The sequence below is a fragment of the Somniosus microcephalus genome, chromosome 6, assembly GCF_052327205.1.
Source record: "Somniosus microcephalus isolate GS21.2 chromosome 6, FLI_Smic_1.0, whole genome shotgun sequence".
NCBI classification, from domain to species: Eukaryota; Metazoa; Chordata; class Chondrichthyes; order Squaliformes; family Somniosidae; genus Somniosus; species Somniosus microcephalus.
Window position 1 is genome coordinate 116,990,640 of NC_140992.1, and position 17,107 is coordinate 117,007,746.

The following is a 17,107-nucleotide window of genomic DNA, read 5'->3' on the forward strand; positions in this document are numbered from 1 at the left end:
AGCCCGCAGACCTCCTTCGAGTCCAAGCGCCCACCTTGTCCCAGTAACAGCCCGCAGAGCTCCCCCGGGTCCGAGCACCCGCCCTGTCCCAGTAACAGCCCGCAAGCTCCCCTTGGTCCCAGCGCCGGCCTTGTCCCAGTAACAGGCCGCAGAGCTCCCCCGGGTCCCAGCGCCCGCCTTGTCCCAGTAACAGCCCGCAGAGCTCCCCTGGGTCCCAGCGCCCGTCCTGTCCCAGTAACAGCCCACAGGCTCCCCTTGGTCCCAGCGCCTGCCTTGTCCCAGTAACAGGCCGCAGAGCTCCCCCGGGTCCCAGTGCCCGCCTTGTCCCAGTAACAGGCCGCAGAGCTCCTCCGGGTCCCAGTGCCCGCCTTGTCCCAATAACAGCCCGCAGAGCTCCTTCGGGTCCCAGCGCCCGCCCGCCCAGTCCCAGTAACGGCCCGCAGAGCTCCCCCGGGTCCCAGCGCCCGCCTTGTCCCAGTAACAGCCCGCAGAGCTCCTCCAGGTCCCAGCGCCGGCCTTGTCCCAGTAATAGCCCACAGAGCTCCCCTGGGTCCCAGCGCCCGCCTTGTCCCAGTAACAGCCCGCAAAGCTCCTCCAGGTCGCAGCGCCCGCTCAGCCCCAGGAACAGCCCGCAGAGCTCCCCTGGCTCCCAGCGCCTGCCCCGTCCCAGTAACAGCCCGCAGATCGCCCCTGGGTCCCAGCGCCCCGTCTTGTCTCAGTAACAGCCCGCAAAGCTCCCCCGGGTCCCAGCACCCGCCCTGTCCCAGTAACAGCCCGCAGATCGCCCCTGGGTCCCAGCGCCCCGTCTTGTCTCAGTAACAGCCCGCAGAGCTCGCCCGGGTCCCACCACCCTCCCTGTCCCAGTAACAGCCCACAGAGCTCCTTCGGGTCCCAGCGCCTGCCCGCCCTGTCCCAGTAACGATCCGCTGAGCTCCCCTGGGTCCCAACGCTCACCTTGTCCCAGTAACAGCCCGCAGAGCTCCCCTGGGTCCCAGCGCCCGCCCTGTCCCAGTAACAGCCCGCAAGATCCCCTCGGTCCCAGCACCCGCCTTGTCCCAGTAACAGCCCGCAGATCTCCGCCGGGTACCAGCACCCACCTGTCCCATAACAGCCCGCAGAGCTCCTTCAGGTCCCAGCGCCCGCCCGCCCAGTCCCAGTAACGGCCCGCAGAGCTCCCCCGGGTCCCAGCGCCCGCCTTGTCCCAGTAACAGCCCACAGAGCTCCTCCGTGTCCCAGCGCCCGCCCTGTCCCAGTAACAGCCCGTAGAGCTCCTTCAGGTCCCAGCGCCCGCCCGCCCAGTCCCAGTAACGGCCCGCAGAGCTACCCCGGGTCCCAGCGCCCGCCTTGTCCAAGCAACAGCCCGCAGAACTCCTCCAGGTCCCAGCGCCCGCCCTGTCCCAGTAACAGCCCGCAGAGCTCCTCCGGGTCCCAGCACCCGCCCTATCCCAGTAACAGCCCGCAGAGCTCCTCCGGGTCCCAGCGTCGGCCTTGTCCCAGTAATAGCCCACAGAGCTCCCCTGGGTCCCAGCGCCCGCCCTGTCGCAGTAACACCCGCAACGCTCCTCCAGGTCGCAGCGCCCGCTCAGCCCCAGGAACAGCCCGCAGAGCTGCCCTGGCTCCCAGCGCCTGCCCCGTCCCAGTAACAGCCCGCAGATCGCCCCTGGGTCCCAGCGCCCCGTCTTGCCTCAGTAACAGCCCGCAAAGCTCCCCCGGGTCCCAGCATCCGCCCTGTCCCAGTAACAGCCTGCAGAGCTCCCCCGGGTCCCAGCACCCTCCCTGTCCCAGTAACAGCCCGCAGAGCTCCCATGGGTCCCAGCACCCGCCCTGCCCCAGTAACAGCCCGCAGAGCTCCCCCGGGTCCCAGCGCCTGCCCTGTCCGAGTAACAGCCCGCAGAGCTCCTTCGGGTCCCAGCACCTGCCCGCCCTGTCCCAGTAACGACCCGCTGAGCTCCCCTGGATCCCAGAGCCCGCCCTGTCCCAGTAACAGCACGCAAGCTCCCCTGGGTCCCAGCGCCCGCCCTGTCCCAGTAACAGCCCGCAAGCTCCCCTGGGTCCCAGCGCCAGCCCTGTCCCAGTAACAGCCCGCAGGGCTCCCCCGGGTCCCAGCGCCCGCCTTGTCCCAGTAACAGCCCGCAGATCTCCGCCTGGTACCAGCACCCGCCTGTCCCATTACAGCCCGCAGAGCTCCTTCGGGTCCCAGCGCCCGCCCGCCCAGTCCCAGTAACGGCCCACAGAGCTCCCCCGGGTCCCAGCGCCCGCCCTGTCCGAGTAACAGCCCACAGAGCTCCCCTGGGTCCCAGCGCCCGCCCAGTCCCAGTAACGGCCCGCAGAGCTCCCCCGGGTCCCAGCACCTGCCTTGTCCCAGTAATAGCCCGCAGAGCTCCTCCAGGTCCCAGCGCCCGCCCTGTCCCAGTAACAGCCCGCAGAGCTCCTTCGGGTCCCAGCGCCCGCCCGCCCAGTCCCAGTAACAGTCCACAGAGCTCCCCCGGGTCCCAGCGCCCGCCCGCCCAGTCCCAGTAACGGCCCGCAGAGCTCCCCCGGGTCCCAGCACCCGCCTTGTCACAGTAACAGCCTGCAGCGCTCCTCCAGGTCCCAGCGCCCGCCCTGTCCCAGTAACAGCCCACAGAGCTCCCCCGGGTCCCAGCAGCCGCCCTATCCCAGTAACTGCCCGCAGAGCTCCTCCGGGTCCCAGCGCCGGCCTTGTCCCAGTAATAGCCCACAGAGCACCCCTGGGTCCCAGCGCCCGCCTTGTCCCAGTAACAGCCCGCAACGCTCCTCTGGGTCCCAGCACCCGCTCAGCCCCAGTAACAGCCCACGGATCTCCCCTGGCTCCCAGCGCCTGCCCTGTCCCAGTAACAGCCCGCAGATTGACCCTGGGTCCCAGCGCCCCGTCTTGTCTCAGTAACAGCCCGCAAAGCTATCCCGGGTCCCAGCACCCGCCCTGTCCTAGCAACAGCCCACAGAGCTCCTTCGGGTCCCAGCGCCTGCCCGCCCTGTCCCAGTAACGACCCGCTGAGCTCCCCTGGGTCCCAACGCCCACCTTGTCCCAGTAACAGCCCGCAGAGCTCCCCTGGGTCCCAGCGCCCGCCCTGTCCCAGTAACAGCTCGCAAGCTCCCCTCGGTCCCAGCTCCCGCCTTGTCCCAGTAACAGCCCGCAGATCTCCGCCGGGTACCAGCACCCGCCTGTCCCAGTAACAGACTGCAGAGCTCCCCCAGGTCCCAGCACCCGCCCTTCCCCAGTAACAGCACGAAGAGCTCCTCCGGGTCCCAGCGCCCACCCTGTCCCAGTAACAGCCCGCAGAGCTCCCCCGGGTCCCAGTGCCTGCCCTGTCCGAGTAACAGACCGCAGAGCTCCTCCCGGTCCCAGCGCCTGCCCGCCTTGTCCCAGTAACAGCCCACAGAGCTCCTTCGGGTCCCGGCGCCTGCCAAGCCCTGTCCCAGTAACGACCCGCTGAGCTCCCCTGGGTCCCAGCGCCCACCTTGTCCCAGTAACAGCCCGCAGAGCTCCCCTGGGTCCCACCGCCCGCCCTGTCCCAGTAACAGCCTGTAAGCTCCCCTCGGTCCCAGCGCCCGCCTTGTCCCAGTAACAGCCCGCAGAGCTCCCCCAGGTCCCAGCGCCCGCCTTGTCCCAGTAACAGCCCGCAGATCTCCGCTGGGTACCAGCACCCGCCCTGTCCCATTGCAGCCCGCAGACCTCCTCCGGTTCCCAACGCCCGCCCTGTCCCAGTAACAGCCCGCAGAGCTCCCCCGGGTCCCAGCGCCTGCCCTGTCCGAGTAACAGCCCGCAGAGCTCCTTCGGGTCCCAGCACCTGCCCGCCCTGTCCCAGTAACGACCCGCTGAGCTCCCCTGGATCCCAGCGCCCGCCCTGTCCCAGCAACAGCACGCAAGCTCCCCTGGGTCCCAGCGCCAGCCCTGTCCCAGTAACAGCCCGCAGGGCTACCCCGGGTCCCAGCGCCCGCCTTGTCCCAGTAACAGCCCGCAGATCTCCGCCTGGTACCAGCACCCGCCTGTCCCATTACAGCCCGCAGAGCTCCTTCGGGTTCCAGCGCCCGCCCGCCCAGTCCCAGTAACGGCCCACAGAGCTCCCCCGGGTCCCAGCGCCCGCCCTGTCCGAGTAACAGCCCACAGAGCTCCCGCGGGTCCCAGCGCCCGCCCAGTCCCAGTAACGGCCCGCAGAGCTCCCCCGGGTCCCAGCACCTGCCTTGTCCCAGTAATAGCCCGCAGAGCTCCTCCAGGTCCCAGCGCCCGCCCTGTCCCAGTAACAGCCCGCAGAGCTCCTTCGGGTCCCAGCGCCCGCCCGCCCGCCCAGTCCCAGTAACAGCCCACAGAGCTCCCCCGGGTCCCAGCGCCCGCCCGCCCAGTCCCAGTAACGGCCCGCAGAGCTCCCCCGGGTCCCAGCACCCGCCTTGTCACAGTAACAGCCTGCAGCGCTCCTCCAGGTCCCAGCGCCCGCCCTGTCCCAGTAACAGCCCACAGAGCTCCCCCGGGTCCCAGCAGCCGCCCTATCCCAGTAACTGCCCGCAGAGCTCCTCCGGGTCCCAGCGCCGGCCTTGTCCCAGTAATAGCCCACAGAGCACCCCTGGGTCCCAGCGCCCGCCTTGTCCCAGTAACAGCCCGCAACGCTCCTCCGGGTCCCAGCGCCTGCCTTGTCCCAGTTACAGCCCGCAGCGCTCCTCTGGGTCCCAGCACCCGCTCAGCCCCAGTAACAGCCCACGGATCTCCCCTGGCTCCCAGCGCCTGCCCTGTCCCAGTAACAGCCCGCAGATTGACCCTGGGTCCCAGCGCCCCGTCTTGTCTCAGTAACAGCCCGCAAAGCTCCCCCGGGTCCCAGCACCCGCCCTGTCCTAGCAACAGCCCACAGAGCTCCTTCGGGTCCCAGCGCCTGCCCGCCCTGTCCCAGTAACGACCCGCTGAGCTCCCCTGGGTCCCAACGCCCACCTTGTCCCAGTAACAGCCCGCAGAGCTCCCCTGGGTCCCAGCGCCCGCCCTGTCCCAGTAACAGCTCGCAAGCTCCCCTCGGTCCCAGCTCCCGCCTTGTCCCAGTAACAGCCCGCAGATCTCCGCCGGGTACCAGCACCCGCCTATCCCAGTAACAGCCCGCAGAGCTCCTTCGGGTCCCAGCGCCCGCCCTCCCAGTCCCAGTAACGGCCCGCAGAGCTCCCCCGGGTCCCAGCGCCCGCCTTGTCACAGTAACAGCCCGCAGCGCTCCTCCAGGTCCCAGCGCCCGCCCTGTCCCAGTAACAGCCCACAGAGCTCCCCCGGGTCCCAGCACCCGCCCTATCCCAGTAACTGCCCGCAGAGCTCCTCCGGGTCCCAGCGCCGGCCTTGTCCCAGTAATATCCCACAGAGCTCCCCTGGGTCCCAGCGCCCGCCTTGTCCCAGTAACAGCCCGCAACGCTCCTCCGGGTCCCAGCGCCCGCCTTGTCCCAGTTACAGCCCGCAGCGCTCCTCTGGGTCCCAGCACCCGCTCAGCCCCAGTAACAGCCCACGGATCTCCCCTGGCTCCCAGCGCCTGCCCTGTCCCAGTAACAGCCCGCAGATTGACCCTGGGTCCCAGCGCCCCGTCTTGTCTCAGTAACAGCCCGCAAAGCTCCCCCGGGTCCCAGCACCCGCCCTGTCCTAGCAACAGCCCACAGAGCTCCTTCGGGTCCCAGCGCCTGCCCGCCCTGTCCCAGTAACGACCCGCAGAGCTCCCCTGGGTCCCAGCGCCCGCCCTGTCCCAGTAACAGCTCGCAAGCTCCCCTCGGTCCCAGCTCCCGCCTTGTCCCAGTAACAGCCCGCAGATCTCCGCCGGGTACCAGCACCCGCCTGTCCCAGTAACAGCCCGCAGAGCTCCTTCGGGTCCCAGCGCCCGCCCTCCCAGTCCCAGTAACGGCCCGCAGAGCTCCCCCGGGTCCCAGCGCCCGCCTTGTCCCAGTAACAGCCCGCAGAGCTCCTCCAGGTCCCAGCGCCCGCCCTGTCCCAGTAACAGCCCGCAGAACTCCTCCAGGTCCCAGCACATGACCTATTCCAGTAACGGCCTGCAGAGCTCCCCTGGGTCCTAGCGCCCGCCATTTCACAGTAACAGCCCGCAGAGCTCCTCCGGGTCCGAGCACCCGCCCTGTCCCAGTAATAGCCCACAGAGCTCCCCTGGGTCCCAGCGCCCGCCTTGTCCCAGTAACAGCCCGCAACGCTCCTCCGGGTCCCGGCACCCGCTCCGTCCCAGTAACAGCCCGCAGATCTCCCATGGGTCCCAACGCCTGCCCTGTCCCAGTAACAGCCCGCATAGCTCCCCCGGGTCACAGCACCCGCCCTGTCCCAGTAACAGCCCGCAGAGCTCCTCCGGGTCCCAGCGCCCGCCCTGTCCCAGTAATAGCCTGCAGAGCTCCCATGGGTCCCAGCACCCGCCCTTCCCCAGTAACAGACTGCAGAGCTCCTCCGGTTCCCAGTACTAGCCCTGTCCCAGTAACAGCACGAAGAGCTCCTCCGGGTCCCAGCGCCCACCCTGTCCCAGTAACAGCCCGCAGAGCTCCCCCGGGTCCCAGCGCCTGCCCTGTCCGAGTAACAGACCGCAGAGCTCCTCCCGGTCCCAGCGCCTGCCCGCCTTGTCCCAGTAACAGCCCACAGAGCTCCTTCGGGTCCCGGCGCCTGCCAAGCCCTGTCCCAGTAACGACCCGCTGAGCTCCCCTGGGTCCCAGCGCCCACCTTGTCCCAGTAATAGCCCGCAGAGCTCCCCTGGGTCCCACCGCCCGCCCTGTCCCATAACAGCCTGTAAGCTCCCCTCGGTCCCAGCGCCCGCCTTGTCCCAGTAACAGCCCGCAGAGCTCCCCCAGGTCCCAGCGCCCGCCTTGTCCCAGTAACAGCCCGCAGATCTCCGCTGGGTACCAGCACCCGCCCTGTCCCATTGCAGCCCGCAGACCTCCTCCGGGTCCCAGTAACAGCCCGCAGAGCTCCTTTGGGTCCCAGCGCCCGCCCACCCTGTCCCAGTAACGGCCCGCAGAGCTCACCTGGGTCCCAGCGCCTGCCTTGTCCCAGTAATGACCCGCTGAGCTCCCCTAGGTCCCAGCGCCCGCCCTGTCCCAGTAACAGCCCGCAGAGCTCCTCCAGGTCCCAGCACCCACCCTGTCCCAGTAACAGCCCGCAGAGCTCCTCCGGGTCCCAGCGCCGGCCTTGTCCCAGTAACAGCCCGCAACGCTCCTCCGGGTCCCAGCGCCGGCCTTGTCCCAGTAACAGCCCGCAGACTTCCTTCGGGTCCCAGCGCCCGCCTTGTCCCAGTAACAGCCCGCAACGCTCCTCCGGGTCCCAGCACCCGCCCTGTCCCAGTAACAGCCCGCAAGCTGCCCCGGGTCCCACCACCCTCCCTGTCCCAGTAACAGCCCGCAGAGCTCCTCCGGGTCCCAGCGCCGGCCTTGTCCCAGTAACAGCCCGCAACGCTCCTCCGGGTCCCAGCGCCGGCCTTGTCCCAGTAACAGCCCGCAGACCTCCTTCGGGTCCCAGCGCCCGCCTTGTCCCAGTAACAGCCCGCAGAGCTCCTCCGGGTCCCAGCACCCGCTCAGCCCCAATAACAGCCTGCAGATCTCCCCTGGCTCCCAGCGGCTACCCTGTCCCAGTAACAGTCCGCAGATCGCCCCTGGGTCCCAGCGCTCCGTCTTGTCTCAGTAACAGCCCGCAAATCTCCCCCGGGTCCCAGCACCCACCCTGTCCCAGTAACAGCCCGCAGAGCTCCTCCGGGTCCCACCACCCTCCCTGTCCCAGTAACAGCCCGCAGAGCTCCTCCGGGTCCCACCACCCTCCCTGTCCCAGTAACAGCCCGCAGAGCTCCTCCGGGTCCCACCACCCTCCCTGTCCCAGTAACAGCCCGCAGAGCTCCTCCGGGTCCCAGCGCCCGCCCTGTCCCAGTAACAGCCCGCAGAGCTCCCATGGGTCCCAGCACCCGCCCTGCCCCAGTAACAGGCCGCAGAGCTCCTCCGGGTCCCAGCGCCCACCCTATCCCAGTAACAGTCCACAGATCTCCCCCGGTTCCCAGCGCCCACCCTGTCCCAGTAACAGCCCGCAGAGCTCCTTCGGGTCCCAGCGCCCGCACGCCCTGTCCCAGTAACGGCCCACAGAACTCCCCCGGGTCCCAGCGCCTGCACTGTCTGAGTAACAGCCCGCAGAGCTCCTCCGGGTCCCAGCACCATCCCTGTCCCAGTAACAGCCCGCAGAGCTCCTCTGGGTCCCAGCGCCTGACCGCCTTGTCCCAGTAACAGCCCACAGAGCTCCTTCGGGTCCCAGCGCCTGCCCGCCCTTTCCCAGTAACGACCCGCTGAGCTCCCCTGGGTCCCAGCGCCTGCCCTGTCCCAGTAACATCCCGCAGGGCTCCTCCGGGTCCCAGCACCCGCCTTGTCCCAGTAACAGCCCGCAGAGCTCCTCCAGGTCCCAGCGCCCGCCTTGTCCCAGTAACAGCCCGCAGAGCTCCTCCGGGTCCCAGCACTCGCCTTGTCCCAGTAACAGCCCGCAGTGCTCCTTCGGGTTCCAGCACCCGCCCGCCCTGTCGCAGTAACAGCCAGGAGATCTCCTCCGGGTCCCAGCGCCTGCCCTGTCCCAGTAACAGCCTGCAGAGCTCCCATGGGTCCCAGCGCCCGCCCTGTCCCAGTAACAGCCCGCAGAGCTCCCATGGGTCCCAGCACCCACCCTGTCCCAGTAACAGCCCGCAGAGCTCCCATGGGTACCAGCGCCCGCCCTGTCCCAGTAACAGCCCGCAGAGCTCCCATGGGTCCCAGCACCCGCCCTGCCCCAGTAACAGGCCGCAGAGCTCCTCCGGGTCCCAGCGCCCACCCTATCCCAGTAACAGTCCACAGATCTCCCCCGGTTCCCAGCGCCCACCCTGTCCCAGTAACAGCCCGCAGAGCTCCTTCGGGTCCCAGCGCCCGCACGCCCTGTCCCAGTAACGGCCCACAGAACTCCCCCGGGTCCCAGCGCCTGCACTGTCTGAGTAACAGCCCGCAGAGCTCCTCCGGGTCCCAGCACCATCCCTGTCCCAGTAACAGCCCGCAGTGCTCCTTCGGGTCCCAGCGCCCGCCTTGTCCCAGTAACAGCCCGCAGAGCTCCCATGGGTCCCAGCGCCCGCCCTGTCCCAGTAACAGCCCGCCGAGCTCCCATGGGTCCCAGCACCCGCCCTGTCCCAGTAACAGCCCGCAGATTTCCTCCGGGTCCCAGACCCGCCCTGTCCCAGTTACAGCCCGCAGACCTCCTTCGGGTCCCAGCGCCCGCCTTGTCCCAGTAACAGCCCGCAGAGCTCCCCCGGGTCCCAGCACCCGCCCTGTCCCAGTAACAGCCCGCAAGCTGCCCCGGGTCCGAGCGCCCGCCCTGTCCCAGTAATAGCCCGCGGAGATCCCATGGATCCCAGCACCCGCCTTGTCCCAGTAATGACCCGCTGAGCTCCCCTGGGTCCCAGTGCCCGCCTTGTCCCAGTAAAGACCCGCTGAGCTCCTCCGGGTCCCAGCACCTGCCCTGTCCCAGTAACAGCCCGCAGAGCTCCCATGGGTCCCAGCACCCGCCTTGTCCCAGTAATGACCCGCTGAGCTCCCCTGGGTCCCAGTGCCCGCCTTGTCCCAGTAAAGACCCGCTGAGCTCCTCCGGGTCCCAGTGCCCGCCCTGTCCCAGTAACAGCCCGCAGAGCTCCTCCGGGTCCCAGCGCCCGCCTTGTCCCAGTAACAGCCTACAGAGCTCCCATCGGGTCCCAGCACCCGCCCTGTCCTAGAAACAGCCCGCAGAGCTCCTCCGGGTCCCAGCACACGCCCTGTCCCAGTAACAGCCTGCAGAGCTCCTCCAGTCCCAGCGCCCGCCCTATCCCAGTAACAGCCCGCACAGCTCCCATTCGTCCCAGCACCCGCACTGTTCAAGTAAGAGCCCGCAGAGCTCCTTCAGATCCCAGCGCCCGCCTTGTCCCAGTAACAGCCTGCAGAGCTCCCATGGGTCCCAGCACCCGCCCTGACCCAGTAAAAGCACGCAGAGCTCCTTCTGGTCCCAGCACCCGCCCTATCCCAGTAACAGCCCGCTGAGCTCCCATGGGTCCCAGCGCCCGCCGTGTCCCAGTAACAGCCCGCAGAGCTCCCATGGGTCCCAGCGCCCGCCCTGTCCCAGTAACAGCCCGCAGAGCTCCCATGGGTCCCAGCGCCCGCCCTGTCCCAGTAACAGCCCGCAGAGCTCCCATGGGTCCCAGCGCCCGCCCTGTCTCAGTAACAACCCGCTGAGCTCCTCCGGGTCCCAGCACCCGCACTGTCCCAGTAACAGCCCGCAGAGCTCCCATGGGTCCCAGCACCCTCCTTGTCCAGGTTGCAGCCCGCAGAGCTCCTCCGGGTCCCAGCGCCATCCCTGTCCCAGTAACATCCCGCAGAACTCCTCCGGGTCCCAGCACCATCCCTGTCCCAGTAACAGCCCGCAGTGCTCCTTCGGGTCCCAGCGCCCGCCTTGTCCCAGTAACAGCCTGCAGAGCTCCCATGGGTCCCAGCACCCGCCCTGACCCAGTAAAAGCCCGCAGAGCTCCTTCTGGTCCCAGCACCCACCCTGTTCCAGTAACAGCCCGCAGAGCTCCTCCGGGTCCCAGTGCCCGCCCTGTCCCAGTAACAGCCCGCAGAGCTCCTCCGGGTCTGAGTGTCCGCCCTGTTACAGTAACAGCCCACAGAGTTCCTCCAGGTCCCAGCACCCACCCCGTCCCAGTAACAGCCCGCAAGCTCCCCCGGGTCCGAGCGCCCGCCCTGTCCCAGTAATAGCCCGCAGAGATCCCATGGGTCCCAGCACCCGCCTTGTCCCAGTAATGACCCGCTGAGCTCCCCTGGGTCCCAGTGCCCGCCTTGTCCCAGTAATGACCCGCTGAGCTCCTCCGGGTCCCAGCACCTGCCCTTTCCCAGTTGCAGCCCGCAAAGGTCCTCCAGGTCCCAGCGCCGCACTGTCCCCGTAACAGCCCACAGAGCTCCTCCGGGTCCCCGCACCCGCCCTGTCCCAATAACATCCCGCAGAGCTCCCCCGGGCCCCAGCACCCGCCCTGTCCTAGCAACAGCCCACAGAGCTCCTCCGGTCCCAGCGCCCGCCCTATCCCAGTAACAGCCCGCACAGTTCCTCCGGGTCCCACCGCCCGCCTTGTCCCAGTAACAGCCCGCAGAGCTCCCCCGGTTCCCAGCGCCTGCCCTGTCTCAATAATAGCCCGCAGAGCTCCCCCGGGTCCCAGCACCCACTTTGCCCCAGTAACAGCCCGCAGCGCTCCTCCGGGTCCCAGCACCCACCCTGTCCCAGTAACAGCCTACAGATCTCCCTTGGGTCCCAGCGCCCGCCCTGTCCCAGTACCAGCCCGCAGATCTTCCCTGGGTCCCAGCGCCCGCACTGTCCCACTAACAACCCGCAGCACTCCTCTGGGTCCCAATGCCCGCCCTGTCCCTGTAAAAGCCCGCAAAGCTCCCCCGGCTCCCAGCGCCCGCCCTGTCCCAGTAACAGCCCGCAGAGCTCCTCCAGGTCCCAACGCCCACCCTGTCCCAGTAACAGCCCACAGAGCTCCTCCAAACCAAATGCGTAGTGAGTTTTATTACGTCAATTTAATCAACTTGATATCGACTCCACGCTTTGGGTGATTTCGGGAACAGCCAGCTATGATTCGAACCGTAGAAGGGAACTCAGACAAGTAATCGATCAATCATGGAGAAACTACTCAGACCCGCCCGTTTCAACCTGGACCCGAATTCAATTACAGCTGCTAAGATATGGAAACACTGGTATCGTACCTTTAGCAACTTCCTTGAGGAGTGTGGTGAGAATGTTCCTAATAAGTTACGAATGCTTGCTAATTATGTATCCCCTCATGTGTTTGACTATATCGAAGACTGTGTAGACTATGACACCGCTATCCAAATACTACAGCAGCTATATGTCAAATCCCCAAACGAAATTTTTGCTCGGCATCTACTGGCCACGACTCGACAACAACCCGGGGAATCACTTGACGAATTCCTTCAGAAACTTTGCAGGCTCAGCAAGGATTGTAATCTTAAAGCTGTTGCAGCTGAGCAGTACCAAGAGGAGTTAATTCATGATTCCTTTATTAATGGGATTGCGTCTCCCTTCATATGTCAGCGTCTGTTGGAGAATAAAACCCTCAAGTTACAGATTGCCTACGACCAGGCATGTTCTCTGGACTTAGCAAAGAGGAATGCAGATACCTATCTTTCACCACGTGCACGGGCTGCTGCTATCACTTTTAGTGACTCCTTCGATAGGCCTCGGGCGGAAGCCCTCATGGATGATGACTCAAACCTGGCTGATGACAACCCTACCCTAGAAGCCTTCACTGATGATAACCCTGCCCTAGCGGCATCTTGGCAATCTGGAAGGAAGTGTTTCTTCTGTGGAGGTGCATTCCACTATAGGAAATTTTGTCCTGCTCATAACGCAACCTGCAATCATTGCAGCAAGAAAAGCCACCTTTCTGAGGTATACCGGTCAAGAGCTCCTGTTAGTTTTGCAGCTACTATCTATAAAACTGCTCCTCCCCCAAGAGCCACTATTAAGGTTACAGCTGTCAAGGGTAAAACTGCCCCTCCTCCCATCACAGCTGTTTTTCCCCGAAGTCTGTCCCATGCAGCCACGAAGGTTTCGGTAAATGGACACATTTTGAGCGCACTAATCGACTCATGCAGCTCTGACAGCTTCATTAGTGAGCGGGCTGTCAGTAAGTTAAAACTGCGTATTTACCCCTCAGACAGGGAAATTGCAATGGCTCTGACGACACTGACCACCACTTCTTCCGACTTTTGTCTTGTCGACCTTATCCTCAATGGCCGCACTTATTTCGCCACCCGGCTCAGGGTGCTCAAAAACCTATGCAGTGATGTGCTCCTGGGACAGGACTCCCAGAAACAACACAAAAGACTCACTTTCGAGTTTGGAGGGTCAAAGCCGGAGCTTACTATTTCCAAAGTACTGTTTTGTGCGCTTTCGGCGGCTTCGCTCGACGAGCCCTCCTTGTTTGCCAATCTTTCCCCCCGATGTAAGCCCATAGTCACTAAATCACGATGTTTCAGCCAAGATGATCGATCCTTTATCGAGGCAGAAATCTCTCGCCTTCTAGCTGACGGTATCATTGAGCCATGTTCATCTTCCTGGTGGGCTCAAGTCATCGTTGTTAAAAATCCTCTGAAGCAACACAAGAAACATCTTTGCATCAATTACTCGCAAACTATTAACCAGTATACCGACCTGGATGCCTACCCACTACCACGCATCGATGGCATGGTCAATAACCTTGCCAACTACAAGGTATTTTCAACTTTTGATTTAAAGAGCGCATATCATCAAGTACCGTTAAAGGACTCTGACAAAAAGTATACGGCCTTTGAGGCCAATGGTCGGCTTCATCAGTTTTGTTGCCTTCTATTTGGGGTCACCAATGGGGTGGCCATCTTCCAACGGGCAATGGATAGCCTAGTCAAACAGGAGAACTTAACGGGCACTTTTCCATATCTAGATAATATCAGCATTGCTGGTCATGACCAGAAGGAGCATGATGCCAATCTCCAGAAATTTTTTGACGTTCTCCGTCGTCGCAACTTAACCTTAAATGAGTCCAAATCTGTGAAATCAGCACCATCAGTCAACATCCTTGGCTACTGGGTGGGCAATGGTGTCATCAAACCGGATCCAGAGCGACTTTGTCCACTTCAGGGGCTCCCTCTCCCTATGAATCTCTGCTCTCTTCGTCGGGCACTCGGCATGTTCGCCTATTATGCGAAATGGATACCCCACTTCTCTGACAAGATCCAGCCCCTGCTTCACGCAAAGTCATTTCCATTGGAGGCAATGGCTATTTCAGCTTTCAACCTCCTCAAGCGACAACTGGAAAAAACCACGCTTCGTTCCATTGATGAAAATCTTCCATTCGTGGTCGAGTGCAATGCATCGGAGGTGGCGATCTCTGCTACATTGAATCAAGGTGGTCGACCGGTTGCATTTCTGTCCAGAACTTTGCAGGGTAGCGAGCTCCATTATCCTCCTGTCGAGAAGGAGGCTACGGCCATCATCGAAGCTGTACGTAAATGGAGTCATTTTCTCGCTCGTCGCCATTTCACACTTACAACCGATCAGCGCTCCGTGGCCTTTATGCTGGATAACCGGAAATGCACTAAGATCAAGAATAACAAAATACAACTCTGGAGGATGGAATTGGCCGCCTTTAGATACACCATGCATTATCGACCCGGCAAAGAGAATGTGGCCCCGGATACCCTCACACAGGCATTCTGCTCTTTTATGTCAACTTCGACTCTTGCGGATCTTCATACTGACTTATGCCATCCTGGCGTTACCCGTAAGTTGCACTTTGTGCGATCTAAAAATCTCCCATTTTCTATGGAAGATGTGAAAAGAACGTGCTCCTCCTGTAGAATTTGTGCGGAATTAAAACCGCAATCCTTCCATCCATCGGATGGCTCGCTCATATACGCTATGCAGCCAATGCAGCGACTCAGCATTGACTTTAAAGGGCCATTGCCTTCCTCAACGCGAAACACCTACTTGCTTACTATGGTGGACGAACATTCACGCTTTCTCTTTGCTTTCCCCTGTCCCAATATGCTTACTTCCACAGTGATCAAATGCCTCGATCAGGTCTTTTCCCTTTGCAGTACGGCCAATTTCATCCACTCTGATCAGGGTCCCTTCTTCATGTCAAGTGAACTCAAAAGTTATCTTTCCCAATGGGGAATTACCACAAGTAAAACGACACCATACCATCCCATCGGTAACGGACAGGTTGAGAGATACAATGCTATCATTTGGAATGCTGTTAGTCTTGCACTGAGGTCACGCAACCTACCAGACCAGCAGTGGGAAACTGTGCTCCCTGACGTGTTGCATTCCATCAGGTCTCTTCTTTCCACGTCCACCAATGTCACGCCTCACGAGCGATTCTTCAGGTTCCAGCGTCGCTCCACTCATGGGACGTCCCTACCGTCATGGTTGGCAGCTCCCGGCCCCGTGCTGCTCCAAAGATTCGTCCGATCTTCTAAAAACGATCCCCTCGTCGACGAGGTGGAACTCACGGACGTTAATCCCACGTACGCGCACGTGCGGTACCCTGATGGTCGGGAGTCCACCGTTTCGCTTCGAGATCTGGCTCCCTGTCCAGCCAGTCCCACGGACCCAACTGATAGAGGGACCGACGGTAACAATGCCGACACTCTGCGCTCCTTTGAAGATGACACCCTACCTGGGACATAAAGAGATCTGCCGGCTACCCCACCGGATCCACTCAGGGAGCCGAGCACTCCCTGTGGGATGGCCACCCGAAGCCAGGACGCCGGTCAATCCACGGCTATCAAAGAAGATGAAGCCAGCTCTGCGCCTGTGGGGACCCGCACCCGGAGTCACGATCTCCCCAGTCTCTGTCAGGTCGATCAAGGCGACACGGGCCCTGTCGACCTATCAGTACGGGTCAAACGGCCCAGGGACCAAGACACAGTCCGGGGAGACGTGCCTTCCGGCCATAAACAAAGATCTAAAAGACTGCGGCTATTTGTGGTCCGCCTAATCCGTTAAGAGGAAGTCGTCGGACTTCCAAATCTTTTAGGCAGGAAGAATGTTATAAATCTCATCATCATGAAGAAACGACTCATGAAATAACACGAGATGGTCAGCTGGTGGCGCCGTCCAAGGAGTATAAATACTCAGGCGTGGACCGAGCTTCACCTGGGGTATTTTGTAAGACCGGAACTAATGAAGTACAACTAGACCTCCATGTTTTGAAACAAGTTGATTAAAGCCTTGCTTTATACTCAAACCAAGTGCGTAGTGAGTTTTATTACATCATGTTGTACAGTGACTCACACGGAGTGTTCTCCTGTATATATTGTACAGTGACTCACTGGGTGTGTTCTCCTGTATATATTGTACAGTGACTCACTGGGTGTGTTCTCCTGTATATATTGTACAGTGACTCACTGGATGCGTTCTCCTGTATATATTGTACAGTGACTCACTGGGTGCATACTCCTGTATATATTGTACAGTGACTCACTGGGTGTGTTCTCCTGTATATATTGTACAGTGACGCACTGGGTGTGTTCTCCTGCATATAATGTACAGTGACTCACTGGGCGCGTTCTCCTGTATATATTGTACAGTGACTCACTGGGTGCGTTCTCCTGTATATATTGTACAGTGACTCACTGGATGCGTTCTCCTGTATATATTGTACAGTGACTCACTGGGTGTCTTCTCCTGTATATATTGTAGAGTGACTCACTGGGTGTCTTCTCCTGTATATATTGTACAGTAACTCACTGGGTGTGTTCTCCTGTATATATTGTACAGTAACTGACTGGGTGTGTTCTCCTGTATATATTGGAAACAGTGACTCACTGGGTGTGTTCTCCTGTATATATTGTACAGTGACTCACTGGGTGTTTTCTCCTGTATATATTGTACAGTGACTCACTGGGTGCGTTCTCCTGTATATATTGTACAGTGACTCACTGGGTGTGTTCTCCTGTCTATATTGTACAGTGCCTCACTGGGTGCGTTCTCCTGTATATATTGTACAGTGACTCACTGGGTGTGTTCTCCAGTATATATTGTGCAGTGACTCACTGGGTGCATTCTCCTGTATATATTGTACAGTGACTCACTGGGTGTGTTCTCCTGTATATATTGTACAGTGACTCACTGGGTGTGTTCTCCTGTATATATTGTACATTGCCTCACTGGGTGTGTTCTCCTGTATATATTGTACAGTGACTCACTGGGTGTGTTCTCCTGTATATATTGTACAGTGACTCACTGGGTGTGTTCTCCTGTATATATTGTACAGTGACTCACTGGGTGTGTTCTCCTGTATATATTGCACAGTGACTCACTGGGTGTGTTCTCCTGTAAATATTGTACAGTGACTCACTGGGTGTGTTCTCCTGTATATATTGTACAGTGACTCACTGGGTGTGTTCTCCTGTATATATTGTGCAGCGACTCACTGGGTGTGTTCTCCTGTATATATTGTACAGTGACTCACTGGGTGTGTTCTCCTGTATATATTGTACAGCGACTCACTGGGTGTGTTCTCCTGTATATATTGTACAGTGACTCACTGGGTGTGTTCTCCTGTAT